Here is a 13,888-nt window from a genome sequence, read left to right on the forward strand (position 1 = left end):
CAACCAAAACTAACTTTTACCTGTTCTTTCATTTTTCTCTATATGAGCTAAAGCCTTTAATTTTTACTGCAGCCAATGCAGTTTGGGAGCGACCCGCTGAACTGGGGCACCACTACTCAGTGCAGCAAGTGCGAAGTAAAGTGGAGGCCCTCAAGAGAAGATACAAGGCCATAAAAGACCAAAAGGCAAAGAGTGGCAATGGTGCTCCCCCACATTGGGAGTTTTTTGAGGTATGCGGAAATTTAAACATCATTGTTACTCATTCCAACCATAATATTAAATCATCTATGAATAATTATTTTCATTGATGCATTGTCAAGTTAGGATAATGTTCCATCGTTACATTTACTGAAGTTATTAAATAGCAGAGTGTGAGAATGAATATCTGAGTGCAACTGAGAATTTGAAACCGGCTAATGCCATTTTAATGACAGAAAGGGCAGAGTACTATCATCGCATGATCTATGATCCAAATTACCTCTACTTTTCAGTTTATGGAGGATATTTTTGGAGGCCACGCGTGGGTGGCTCCACGCTCCACCTTTTCCAGCAACGATGGGCCATCCACAAGCCATGCCACTACTGAAGGTGGCAGCAGTGGAGAAACAGGTATTTTTTTACCTCCTTTTTTTCATATTGGTTGCTTGTATAATAGCCCTTAAATAACCCAGTGACATAAATGTTATCCTAAAAGTTTTATTGTCAACTATCATTTGAAGTAATTGAGAAAAATTATTTAATGTTCCCGCTGTCAAAGATGTTAACTTCCTGAATTGCTGTGCCCTTTTGATTCTACAATGTTATGCAGATAGGCCCTGGATTAAGTTATGATAAGGACTACTCAGGCTAGCGTTACTCATTGTGAAAGCTTAAAGGGAACTGATAATTGGAATAAAATAGGTGATAGCAAACCATTAACATGGGCAATGGTAGTACATAGTACCTTTGTCTACTTTTAAGTGTTAGCTATGGGAGTAGTCACAGGCATAACCAGGGATTTTGACTTAGGGGAAGGGGGTCATAGGTGTTTCTCCCTTGGATATTTCTTACATGAAAATTTCTAGCACTGTGTACGCAATCGCCATCATCTTGATTTATCAAATTTATCTGGGTGGCTCGACTTGCCCCAGGACTCTCCTAGCTACTTCCATGGTGTTACTGCATCCTTGCAAAAGTCAACCAGATTTTTAGTTCATGTTCTGATACTCAGGTTAATTATTGGGGAAATTTGTCTTTCAACACCCCTTTCTGGGTAATATAATAATTTGAATTACTTATACCTTCCTCTCAGCACTGATGAAGAAGAGGAAGCGACCAGAGGAGGTGATGGATGATCTGTACAAAAAATTTAAAAGTGATCGGGAGGAGATGATGGAAGAATTGAGGGAGAGAGCGAGGCAGAAGAGGCATGAGGAAAAGATGGAGCTTTGGCGACAATTTTTAGCCCTGACGGCAGAGTCACCAAGGAGAGGGGACGATGGAAATAAAAAATAGTTTTTATGAAATGTTTTCTTTATTATTCAATTAGGGCATGAGAGCCCAGGCAATTCTCTCCCTTTTGGCATTGCCATGCTGTCTTCTTGCAGCATCAGGCAAAACTGCAGGATCGTCGTTCATTACTCGATATCCCTCTGCTAAGGGTATCTCTCCCTCAAAATTGTCCATCACCTAACAAAAATTGAGCAGAACAGCACATGCAATGATGTATTGGGGAATTTTGGTTATGCACGTCATCGGGATACAGTTCAGCAGGCTCCTCCATCTCCCTTTCATGAGCCCAAATGCCCTCTCTATCACCATCCTCGCCTGTGACAAAGAGCGGTTGAATGACCTTTGTCGCTCCGTCATATGAACATTGTCCTTGTAGGGGACCATAAGATGAGGGTCTATGGCATATGCTGCATCCGCTATCAGGTATGAACCTCCAGGGAAGAATTCCTTCCCTCCTCGGAGGAAGTCACTCACTTCAGAGATATGAAATACACATGCACAGAACCGGCATGGCCAGCATAAATATGTGTGAAAACACATTTATGGTTGCATACGCCCTAAAAAAGTAAATTGTAAATATTAAATCTTAGCATTTCCTCATGGACTTAGTTGAATTTCAGGTTCATAATTTTGAAATGCATTACTTTATGATTAGAAATGCATCAATGGAAAATGTCACAAGGAAATGATAGTCATGTAGTTACTTTACTGTCATGAGTTTTCCAAAAAATATGCTCTTGCATAATCTCAAATATTTTAAAACAATAATAGTAATAATATGTTTTATTCTGACCATTGTGCAGTAGAATATAATTTCTATTTCAGTGTAAATTTAGAGGAACCTGCATATATTTCGAAGAAATTTTTCACCAACAACAATGTGCAGTATCTAAATTTCCTGCTCTCTAAGGAAAACTGGGTTTTTCATGGAGGCTCCATAGACTAGTTTCGACAGCTTCTATGACAAATTTTGTCACTTATTTGAGTGTGCAATTCCTACTGTGAGATGTAAGTTAACTGGTAAGAAATGTAAGAAATATTGGATAACACCAGAAACAATCGAACTTTCGAGGTTAATGAAAGAAATGGCTTCCAAAAAAAGTAAATCCCCTGAAACACAACTGAGGTATTTGAGCTGCCAAGAAATCATATAATTACATTATTAAAGAGGCAAAGAAGTCTTTCAATGACAAAAGGATCACAAAGGCAACCAATAAATCGAAAGAGACCTGGAGGATTATCAATGAGACTCTAGGCAGATCGTCGTCAAAATCACTACCCAATCTTTACGACAATAAAAGAAATCTCATAACTAAGGGTCACACCATTTCTAAGATAATTAACAAAGTGTTCTCAACTGCTGTAAATTTACCCATTTCCAATAATATTTCAACGGAGCAAAACAACCACTCAGAGTGCTGCGTAGATGGATCAATATACCTTTATCCCAGTGATGAAAGTGAAAGTGTGTCTTGTCTAAAGAAGGTTGGCAAAAATTTCACTCCAGGTATTGATGGTATTCCTGGAAATGTTCTCCTTGACTGCAGCAGATACATCATTAAACCTCTAATATTCTTGATTAATAAATCCCTTTGTAGTGGGATATTTCCTAGGGCACTAAAAGTAAGCAAAGTTGTCCCTATTTTTAAGAAAAAAGGTGACATCAATGACTTGGACAATTACTGACCGATTTCACTCCTACCTCAACTTTCCAAACTATTTGAATTAGTTTATTCACGTCGATTACTTTCTTACTTAGAGAAGCATAAACTTCTGACGAACTCTCAATGGGGATACCGGAAAGGCAGATCTAATGTTACAAGTTTGGCATCAGAGGAGTTGCACTAAGCTAGCTGACATCCTATTTAACAGGGAGGACACAGAAAGTGGAAATTACTCTGAGGAACAACAAATACATATCTGACCCCTGCAAGATCACTACTGGAGTACCTTAAGGGTCCTATCCTTTTTCTGTTATTTGTCAATGATTTGCCAACTATCAGCGAAATTGATAATGTGATATGTATTTTATATGCAGATGATACTAATTTTATCCTATCAAACATGAATTTAGACTCCCTATTGTATGATTCACAACATTTAATCGACAATATCTGGAAATGGTGTAATGACAATTAACTGAACCTTAGTTAGTTATTGTTATTTTTAGGGTGCGTCGACATCTTAGGTCATTTTGCACCGCATCATTCCATTCATAAAAATTCATTTTGGGAGGATCACGTCATAAACCTGGACCTGAAGGAATCTGGATATTTATTTCCTCGGAATATAAAATAATAGGTGAGAAAGGTGAGTGCGTGAATACAAATTGTGTAACGAGGTTAGATTTCATTCAGCAGACCAATTGTTTTCAGAAATTTTATTACCCGACTAAGACGTTCAGGGTCGTCACGAAGCATATCGTTTAGTCCTCCAACAAGTTAGTTAGTTAGTTATTGTTATTTTTAGGGTGCGTCGACATCTTAGGTCATTTTGCACCGCATCATTCCATTCGTAAAAATTCATTTTGGGAGGATCACGTCATAAACCTGAACCTGAAGGAATCTGGATATTTACTTCCTCGGAATATAAAATAATATGTGAGAAAGTTGAGTGCATGAATACAAATTGTGTAACGAGGTTAGATTTCATTCAGCAGACCAATAGTTTTCAGAAATTTTATTACCCGACTAAGACGTTCAGGGTCGTCACGAAGCATATCGTTTAGTCCTCCAACAAGGTTCATCCTATATCGCAATATCCGATATAGGTCACATTCCGTCAGGATATGTCTCACACTGATTATAGAGTCACATTCCTCACAATGGGGCGGGATTTTCTCTTCTGTGAATAGATAGGAGTGAGTCATGGCGCAGTGCCCTATCCTCAGTCGTGTGATGACTACCTCCTCTCTCCGAGTATTCCTGACCGAAGAGGCCCACTCTGACACGTCAGGTTTCACACTACGGAGTTTGTTCCCCGTTTGGGAACACCAGCGTTCTTTCCACTGATTTAGAACGATTCTCTTCCACGCTACCTGGAGATCACCTGCCGGTACTGGAAGTGTATTGCGTTCTATATCGGATAGAGCCTCCTTCGCCGCTCTGTCTGCCTTTTCGTTTCCGCGTATTCCCATATGCCCTGGTATCCACATGGAACTGATTTTCACACCCCTCATTTGGAGGGAGTGGAGGGCAACATGAATTTCGTTTGCAATGGGATGCGACGGAGAGAATCGGAGTATGGTTTGCAGAGAGCTCATTGAGTCAGTGCAGATGACATAAGGTGTGTCATTTTGATGGATTCCCTGAAGGGCCATCCACAGAGCAATCAATTCAGCCGTGAAAATACCACACAGAGGGCTGAGCTTCCGCTTGATGACACCGTGGTGATTTGAGACCACGGCACATGCACACGCCGAATCAGTTTTCGACCCGTCCGTGTACACGGGAATTAACTCTGGATTGAGGGCTAAGAATTCGTTGAAGAGCTGCTTGAACTCGGCGGCCGAGGTGGAACTCTTGAGACGTCTGTGGAGTTGCGTATCGCATAACGGTCTCGTCTTCTCCCATGGAGGTAGTCTAGAAGTAACATCGGGGAATAATACGGGAACGTTGAACGGACATTCGTCTAAAAAGTTTCTTAGCCGTACGCTTACTGGTGTGGTGGCTTTCCGTCGTCGGTTAAATATTTCTAAAAATCGTGGTTTGAAAATGACATTATGCGCAGGGTGATTTCTCGTCGCTAAAATTTTTGCAGCGTAGTTGCACATTAGAAACTTCCGTCGCGTTTCGAGAGGTGGTTCTCCAGCTTCAGCACACAAACTCAGGATGGGTGACGTCCTGAAAGCCCCAGTTGCCAAGCGCATAAACTGAACCTTAACTGCAGCAAAACTCAGGCTCTCATCTTCAACCAACTTAGCACTCATAATTTACAAAACTTGTCTCTGAATAACTCTGATATATCCTATACCTCGCATACTAAATTTTTGGGACTACACATACAGCATTCAGGCAGCTGGTGCCTCCATATCAGTGATTTAATTACTAAGCTTAATTCTGTCGTTTACCAAGCAAAATTTCTGCATGACTCTCTCCATAGGTGCCCTAAAATCTATTTACTTCTCCAATTTTCACTCCAAAGTCTTTCTTATGGTCTTATGTCTTCTTGTCTTATGGTATAATATTTTGGGGAGCATCTGTGGGCCTGCCAAATAAATTTTTCTTAATTCAGAAAAAGGTGATAAGATGCATGATGGGAGTCCACTACACCGCTCCCTGCAGACCTCTATTTGTAACATTAAACATCTTAACTGTCCCAAGTTTGTATATTTTCTGTACTGTTGTAGTTGTAAAAAATAATCTTCATCTTCTTCCCAGATAGCATGCAAGCTTGCAGCAAACTTGTCATAGGCTTGTCACGACAAACCTTGTCGTGGCAAGTTTGCAGCAAACTTGCTGTGACAAACCTATTCTGGCTTGAAAGCTATGTACAAGCTTGAATAAAGCTTACAAGTTATGTGAACACATACAAGCCGTAGACTTGTACATCACACCTGCAGAATACATGCCATATTGCACCCATAGCAGATTTGTCATATCATTCCTGCTGCAAACTTGCCATATCACACCTCCAGCAAACTTGCCATATCAAACCTGCAGCAAACTTGTAATATCACACCTGCAGCAAACTTGCCATATCAAACTATTTTATTTTGAACTCGCGCCAAAACGCCCGGCGGCCATCTTGTGTACCATGTTAACCTTAACGGTCTTTGTGGCTTAGTTATTTTGTGAATAGTTGTGCTGTAAAATCTTGTTTTACAAGCAAATTTACGTTGAAGTATGCTATGGAAGAAGAAAATAATCCGTGTTTCGTAGTGAATACTGGCAAAAGGGGATTGGAAGTATACTGAATTCTCGGAAACAGTGGCTTTTAGCGGCACGAAGAGATTTAAGAAGTTGCCTCTGTCAGCATCTACTCTCTCTGCTGTGCTGACCATGTAAATGTGAGTAAATGGAAAAAAATTTTCTATTCGATACTATGTATGATTAATGAACCGCCAATTACTATCCATGTAAGATTATTCATTATTTTATTCTCAGTGTAATTACAATTTAGCATGATCTTTGCTTTCGCTCGCATAGTGAAAAGAATCCATTCAGACGGTTTAAGTTGAAATATCAGGGTTCTCGCAGTAGAATCCACTTCGTTAGCAGTTCTTTATGACGTTAAAGTATTAGTCTCAACCTCAGTAAGCTCTTTTATGAAGGATTTTTCTTGAAAATGAATAACTATTGGGAATGTGTCGAAGAATAATAGCAGTTAATTAGCTGTTCTAAACATAGCCATCAGTTGAACTCTCTCTAATCATTATAATTTAGGCATTTATTTGTGCTTTAGTTCATTTTTTTACAAATGCCCATGTAAATGCAATAAGACGTACTGATAGATTACCAAATGTAATGTGTTTACAAGACCAAATTGTTGATTCGAATGAAGGGATAGCCAATTTATTTTCTAAATATTTTTCATCTGTGTATAGAAAACATGATAATGCTCCTATTCCTGACTACTCATTACATTCTTCTTTTACTATAGCTTCGTTAATGATTTCAGTTAATGAAATTGAACATAAACTTGGTAATCTTGATCTAAACAAAGGATCTGGACCTGATGAGCTTCCTCCCCTATTTTTGAAGATGTGTCAATCCCCATTATTGTATCCACTATTCATACTTTTTAACAAATCCCTCAGTAGTGGCATCTTCCCAGAATCCCTAAAGTCAACTTACATAATACCTGTGCATAAAGAGGGTAAAAGAAATGTTATTTCTAATTATCGCCCTATTGCCAAACTATCAGTATTAGCGAAAGTTTTTGAGTCACTGGTTGTAGATAAACTTAGTTCTACTATTAACAGCATTATCATTCCAGAGCAACATGGTTTCATTAAAGGTCGCTCTACTTTGACTAATCTTCTAACTTTTCAAAACCATTTATTGAAAGCTATGGAAAATGGTACTCAAACAGATGTCATCTATACTGATTTCTCAAAAGCATTTGACTCAGTCAATCATAAAGTTCTCCTTGTGAAATTGAAGTCACTTGGCTTTACAGGCACACTAAATATCTGGCTCGAAAGTTATTTATCTAATAGATCACTTGTGGTTAATATTAACTCCTCAAAATCAAGAATTTTTTATCCTACCTCAGGAGTTCCTCAAGGCTCTCATTTGGGTCCGATGCTTTTCAATGTGTTTATAAATGATATCAAAGATGTTCTTGACCCAGTTTCTTTTCTACTTTATGCAGAAGACCTAAAGATTTTCCAAACCCTATTTTCTGAAATAGACTTTGTTTCTTTACAAAACAGCCTACAAAGGCTTGAAAAATGGTGTAAAATTAACTACCTGAATTTGAACATTAAAAAGTGCAATACTATCTCCTTCCATAGCAAAAAAAAAGCCATTACAATTTCAATACAAATTAAATGGAATTACTCTGCCAAAACTATCCCATGTAAAAGACTTAGGAGTAATATTTGATTTCAAGCTCAACTTTACACAACATCTCAATTATATACAGTCAAAATCGTTTAGAGCTCTTGGCCTTATTTCAAAATTTGGAAAAAACTTTAATAGTATTGAAATTTATAAAGTGCTTTAAACATCTTTAGTTAGATCTAACTGTGATTACTGTTCTGTCGTATGGTCTCCTTACTATGTATCTCACATTAATACTATTGAGTCTATTCAAAGGAAGTTTGTTCGAATGGTTTCGATAAAATTAAGACTATTTGATAAGGACTATAGCTATTCTGCTATCTTGCCTCTATTTAATCTTCCTTCCATGTTTAAGCGGAGACAGTACTCTAATATTATTTTCTTGTATAAGCTATTAAATAACCTCGTTGATTCCCCTGTCCTACTAAGAGAAATATTCTTGAAAGTTCCTTCTTATTCCACTAGAGGTGACAACCTTTTTGACAATAGCCATCACTCACGCAACTATACCCATTTTTCCCCATTGCAGCAAATAATGGGTGACGGCAATTTGTGTCTCGGGGTGGACCTGTTTTTTGATTCCTTGCCGTCTGTGGTGAGGTACTTGAGAGGATTGCCAGATGGAATGTTTACTTAATACTTATTTACCTATTTAATATGTATATTATTGTCTTTGTTGTGAAATCTTGTGGCATTTTGTGAAGAATTTTAAGCTTTGTAATTGGGCTTCAGCCCGTTAATTAATAAATTATTATTATTATTATATATCGTACATTTCTGCCAGTACATTCTTAAGAGGCATGTTGCACTCAAGGGCATAAGTAACACATTTCTAAGCTGTTTCTGTGCAATAAGATTGCAATCCTTAAAATTTTTGTGATGTAAAGTAATCAATTACTCGTGTTTGTTGTCAGAAAAATTAGTGGTGTAATAAAATCTATGGTTAGCACCTGTTTGATAAGCATCTTGGCAGGATTTATGATGATTAAGTACCAAGTGTGCTAAGGTAGTATAATATAAGCAAATCAATTGGTATTATTGTATTTATAACAATTTTATATTTACAGGCTGCAGTAAATTAAAACTACAGAATGGCCAGCTCCTCATGTGGATGGGAGAAATGGCACTTGGGTTTTCTCACTTGGAGAGGAAAGTAGATGCTTTATTGGCATGTGACCCAAAGCGACAGGATGCTGCTGTGGAGGAGATGAATTTCAGCCAATTGCCATTGACAGCAGATGAGGATTTCATCAAACTCTGCCGTAAGATAAGTGAAGATCCCTCATTTGAGCCAAAGTTGGTAAGTGAATAATGATAATTTGTGTGCTACCATCCTGATTCAAACAATGTACGATTTTTTTAATGAAAGAACAATTAAGTTTTTGTAAGAAAGTTTCAAAATCGATGTAAATATGGAGCTCGCCAGACACTCGGTGTTTGGAATTCAAAGTGCTATACAAATTCTCAAGTACAACATAATTTTGAAGTGCGTATGGGCTATTGTCCAATGAAATATTAAACAATTATGGTATGATTGGATTTTTGTTATTTCATATGCACTTGTGCACACATACTTCATGTGCATACTAACCATGACAATTGTGTTAATATTTTTTGGTGAATTTTTCTTCTGGCTATAAACATGATTTTTGTTATTCTTGTATAAGCTGTTAACTCTTAATTGATCTGATCTTTTTTATCTCTAGATGCAATTTTTGGTAGCAGTTGGTAGAAGAAATGAATGAACACTTCTACAAAATATGTTGCGTCGTCTTAGAATGACTATGTAGCAGAGCTGTATTCCCTTACGGGCAAACTTCAGAAGAATTCGGTTAAGAAATCATTTTATAGCACTTCAGTGTGTCCTGTTATTTTTCGTGAGTGCATCCAATAAGATATTCTAAGATTATTATGATAATTGATCGTTGAAATGAACTTTTAACGTACTGCATTAAGTATGTTTTTTATAATTTCATAGGTGTATGCAGAAGGGTCTACCCTGATGCATCAGATGTGGTGCTGAAAGGGTGTCTGAGTAATTGGCCCAACCAGGCTGAAGTCAGGAAAATAAGAATGTAAGTAGTCGCTTCTCATTTCCCTGCCACATTTATTCGATCATCTCAGACATCTTCTTCATATTTTCCATTCCCTCTTACAATAGGTATACACTATAATGTTCCATGGAAGTTGAATCATTTACCGCCATTATGAAAATGTGGTATGGACATCTTATTTATTGAATCTGATTGCTTATTCTTTTTGGAATATTAGTTAATAATTTCTCAATTTACCTCCCTGATTTAAGCAAATGATACATGATATATCATTTCACATGGAGTAATTACTATTTTCTCTTCAGGGATTAGCAGGATAAACAGACCGAGGATCAGGCTGATGAAGACAATAATTTTGCTTAATAAGTTCATCAGTAACGATCTATAAGTATGTAACCATGTAAGTTCCATGCACAACCTTGTACTCCCATAACTAAACAAGAATTCAAAAGAATGAAGTTTTAATTTTAAATCCTCAAAGCCAATCTAAATAATTTTTTTAAGTGTTTCTGTCTCAGATGTTTCCTATTCAGTTTGTAAGTACAGGTACCTGTATTTCACTCACTTCATTAATAATGATTAACTATCGATGACTAGATATCTATCTTTGGTATGTCCACCGCTGCCTCAACATGTACATAATTAATGAGAAAAATAAACTCTTCAGCATTTATTTGTTGCCCATTTTATTAAATAAATTTAGCAGCCAAATTCTGTGCATGTGAAATGACTAACAATTGATAGAGTGGAAAATTTTCAATTTTGTTGTTGTAAATTGATCATTATTTAGGAGAGCATTTTATTTAGCAGAAATTTTAAGGCAGTTTCCCTCAGCAAGTGTCACTACAGAAATGGTAGGTGTGGAAGTAGTTTTCCTAGTATGTAGCAGGCGTGACACTACACGTTTTCAGCAGGTGTGATGTGACAAGTTTGCAGCACGTTTGAAAAAGCGTAACTAGGAGGTTTGATTCAAGCTTGCCGCAAGCTTGCAGGCTTGTCATGACAAGTTTGCTGCAGGTTTGATGCGACAAGTTTGCCGCAGGTTTGTTGCGACAAGTTTGCCGCTGGTTTGTCGCGACAAGTTTGCTGCAAGTTTGAAAAAGCGTAACTAGGAGGTTTGATTCAAGCTTGCCACAAGCTTGCAGGCTTGTCATGACAAGCTTGTGGCAAGCTTGTCATGACAAGCCTGCCACATTCATTCATACATTGCCTGTATGGTACTAGAAACAGAAATGCAATCCATGAACACCACAATTCAAAGTTATCCAGCAACAGTGTATTTGTAATGGGGACAAAAATATACAACTCACTCCCAGAGAGCATTAAATCTACTGGATGTATTATTAGTTTTAAAGGTGAAAAAATATTTGTCAATGAAATATTTTTACACACTAAGTGAATTTCTGACAGACAAGTTGCCTAAATGAATTTTGTTTGTTTATCGTAACCTGAAACGGAGATATGTTTTAAAGTGCGGTGTATCTCGACTTTAACTGGGATGTCGTGTAATTTTTCAGTTATAAGCAATTTTTCAGCTTGGATGTCGTTCGCAGTCTCTATTAGTAGGGTACCATCTCTTAGTTTTTTCACCGAATTTGGCTCTCCTGTAATTATCGATTGCATAGCTTTTTTTTATGAAAAAGGGAGACACCTTTTTCAGAGTGTCACCTTCTCTGGCGCATTTCATAGACAAAAAACGCTTCGAGCTTTCAAAAGACTTTCTCCTCCGCCCGTGTCCGGGCGGGATCTTTTTGATGGAGGAAGAGTAATCGTCTCCATGAAAGTAAGAACATAATTCATCCCCTGGGCTCCCCACCCACCACGGAGCCACACATTTGGGACGCCACCCGCAAGCCGGAATGGACGTCAGGGCTACCCAAGGGATATAGGAACCTTCGATAGGGGGTCTCTTTTGGGTTAGAACCTCCGGCGCGGGGGCCCTCCGAACCCACACGTCTCCGGCCGCCCTACGGAGACCCCCATATCTCCAGCACTAACCCGTCCTGGCGTACGCTCGGAAGGAGCCGCCAAGCTCCCCAGCCGCCAGGAGCCGATTGACCGAGCTGGGCTCCTCTCGGCCGCCCGTTTTGCGGGGAATGCAGGGCCGAAGTGGGGTATTGAACTCCGGCCCATACCGGGTTTCCGACGCCCAGCTGGGAGCCGGAGAACTCACCCACCAGGATCTCCTTCTCCCCCTTGTACGGGTCTCCACGCACGGCAAACACGTGGGTGATTCTGGACGCCAGATGTTACGGCTACTCAGAACAGCAGAGTTACATGCTGTCTGGACACTATCCGAGCGAGCGACGGGGTTTTTTAACGAGCTTGTCTCCTCGGTGGGCTCGGGTCCGTGGGGGCGTGGCTCCCCAAAGGAAGAGATCACTCTCCTCCCCCCGTGCGGGGACATGTATTAAAATTGAGCAAGCTAACTACGTTAGTCATCTTGGGATAACTATTGATGAAAATATTGCAATGAAATTACATGTTAATAAACTTAATTGGAATGCTAGCTGTTTTAAGGAAATTCTTTATCCCAAGATTTTTATGTTCAATATCAATAGCTCATTCTGTACGCAGAAGGCACAGCACCCCCCGTATCTTATTCGTATCTACATAGTATCCACTGTTTTGCCCTTCCTGCTCAAGGAGTAAAGGGTGCCATGTATGGACTGCACCAAGGGATGAGAGGGGTAGTAATCTGAAATGGCACGAGTGCACTTTAGGAATCTGAGCACATTACATAGGACTCGCGTAAAGATATATTTGCCAGGGCATATTTTATGGCAAGAAGTTCTGCGTTGTATATACTGCAGAGCGGTTTGAGTTTACCTTGGATTGTGGCGCCATCATAAGGAATGACGCGGCCAAGAAATCAGTAATGGCGGGACGCGGTAGGCTATTTCATATCGGAAGAAGTTCGCTGGTCGGGTTTCAAGATGGCGCTTGGGGTATAGGCAGATGGACACGTAGTACTCCTCTTTATATGGTAGGTGTCGACACTGACGCCGGAGGCGAGGTTCACAGGCGCACGAGGGGAGGTTCACAGGCGCATGACGGGAGGGGGTATCAGGTATCAGTCCCGTCGACTCTGAGAAACGCGAACGTTCTCACATGGTCACATGTTCCGGATTCCTGCACGCTTTTGCCTGCTGAAACATCTTTATGGAAAATGCCGAAGACAACTTGTGCAGTGGCCGGCTGCAGCAGCCGAAAAGTTGACGGCGTGCATAGGTTTCCTATGACGGTGGAAAGGTAATTAATTATTGATTAAATCTTATTATTTATTATAGTGAAATTGGTAGTGATGCAAATATCGGCGAAGATGGTTTGTATTACCGCAGATCTGGTAATGCCACTGTTATTAAATTATATTTCCCTTAATAATGAATGCTCTCCATGACTGAATTGTGGATCCCCTGAAATAACACATATATATTTTTTAAATATATTTCCCATTGCAATGATTGCTTTTCGAGGGTTTGGTGACTATCTGCGTCGCATGATTTGCATGCTTGCATTCGAGCAATTGCAAGCCAGATTGAGAATATTACAGCTCTAAGAGGGGAGGGGTATATTAAATGCATATTTGCGGATTAGTCAATGAAAGTCCTATCCTCGCCGTCTCCGGTTAGGGTCGTGCGACTCCGAATTCCGGACACCCGAAGCACGATTGTTTTTTTACTTATTCACTAAAGGATTTATTTGGTTGACAATATTTTCTCATTATATTTTCATTTCGCCGCGGCATAATGTTAATTTTCGATGGTGTCATGACATGTCCCACAGGCGCTAACTTCTTTCTTATCATCGACATCAATATGTGTTTGGGAGTACTGT

Source organism: Ischnura elegans, chromosome 10, assembly GCF_921293095.1.
Source record: "Ischnura elegans chromosome 10, ioIscEleg1.1, whole genome shotgun sequence".
In the NCBI taxonomy this organism is placed as follows: Eukaryota; Metazoa; Arthropoda; class Insecta; order Odonata; family Coenagrionidae; genus Ischnura; species Ischnura elegans.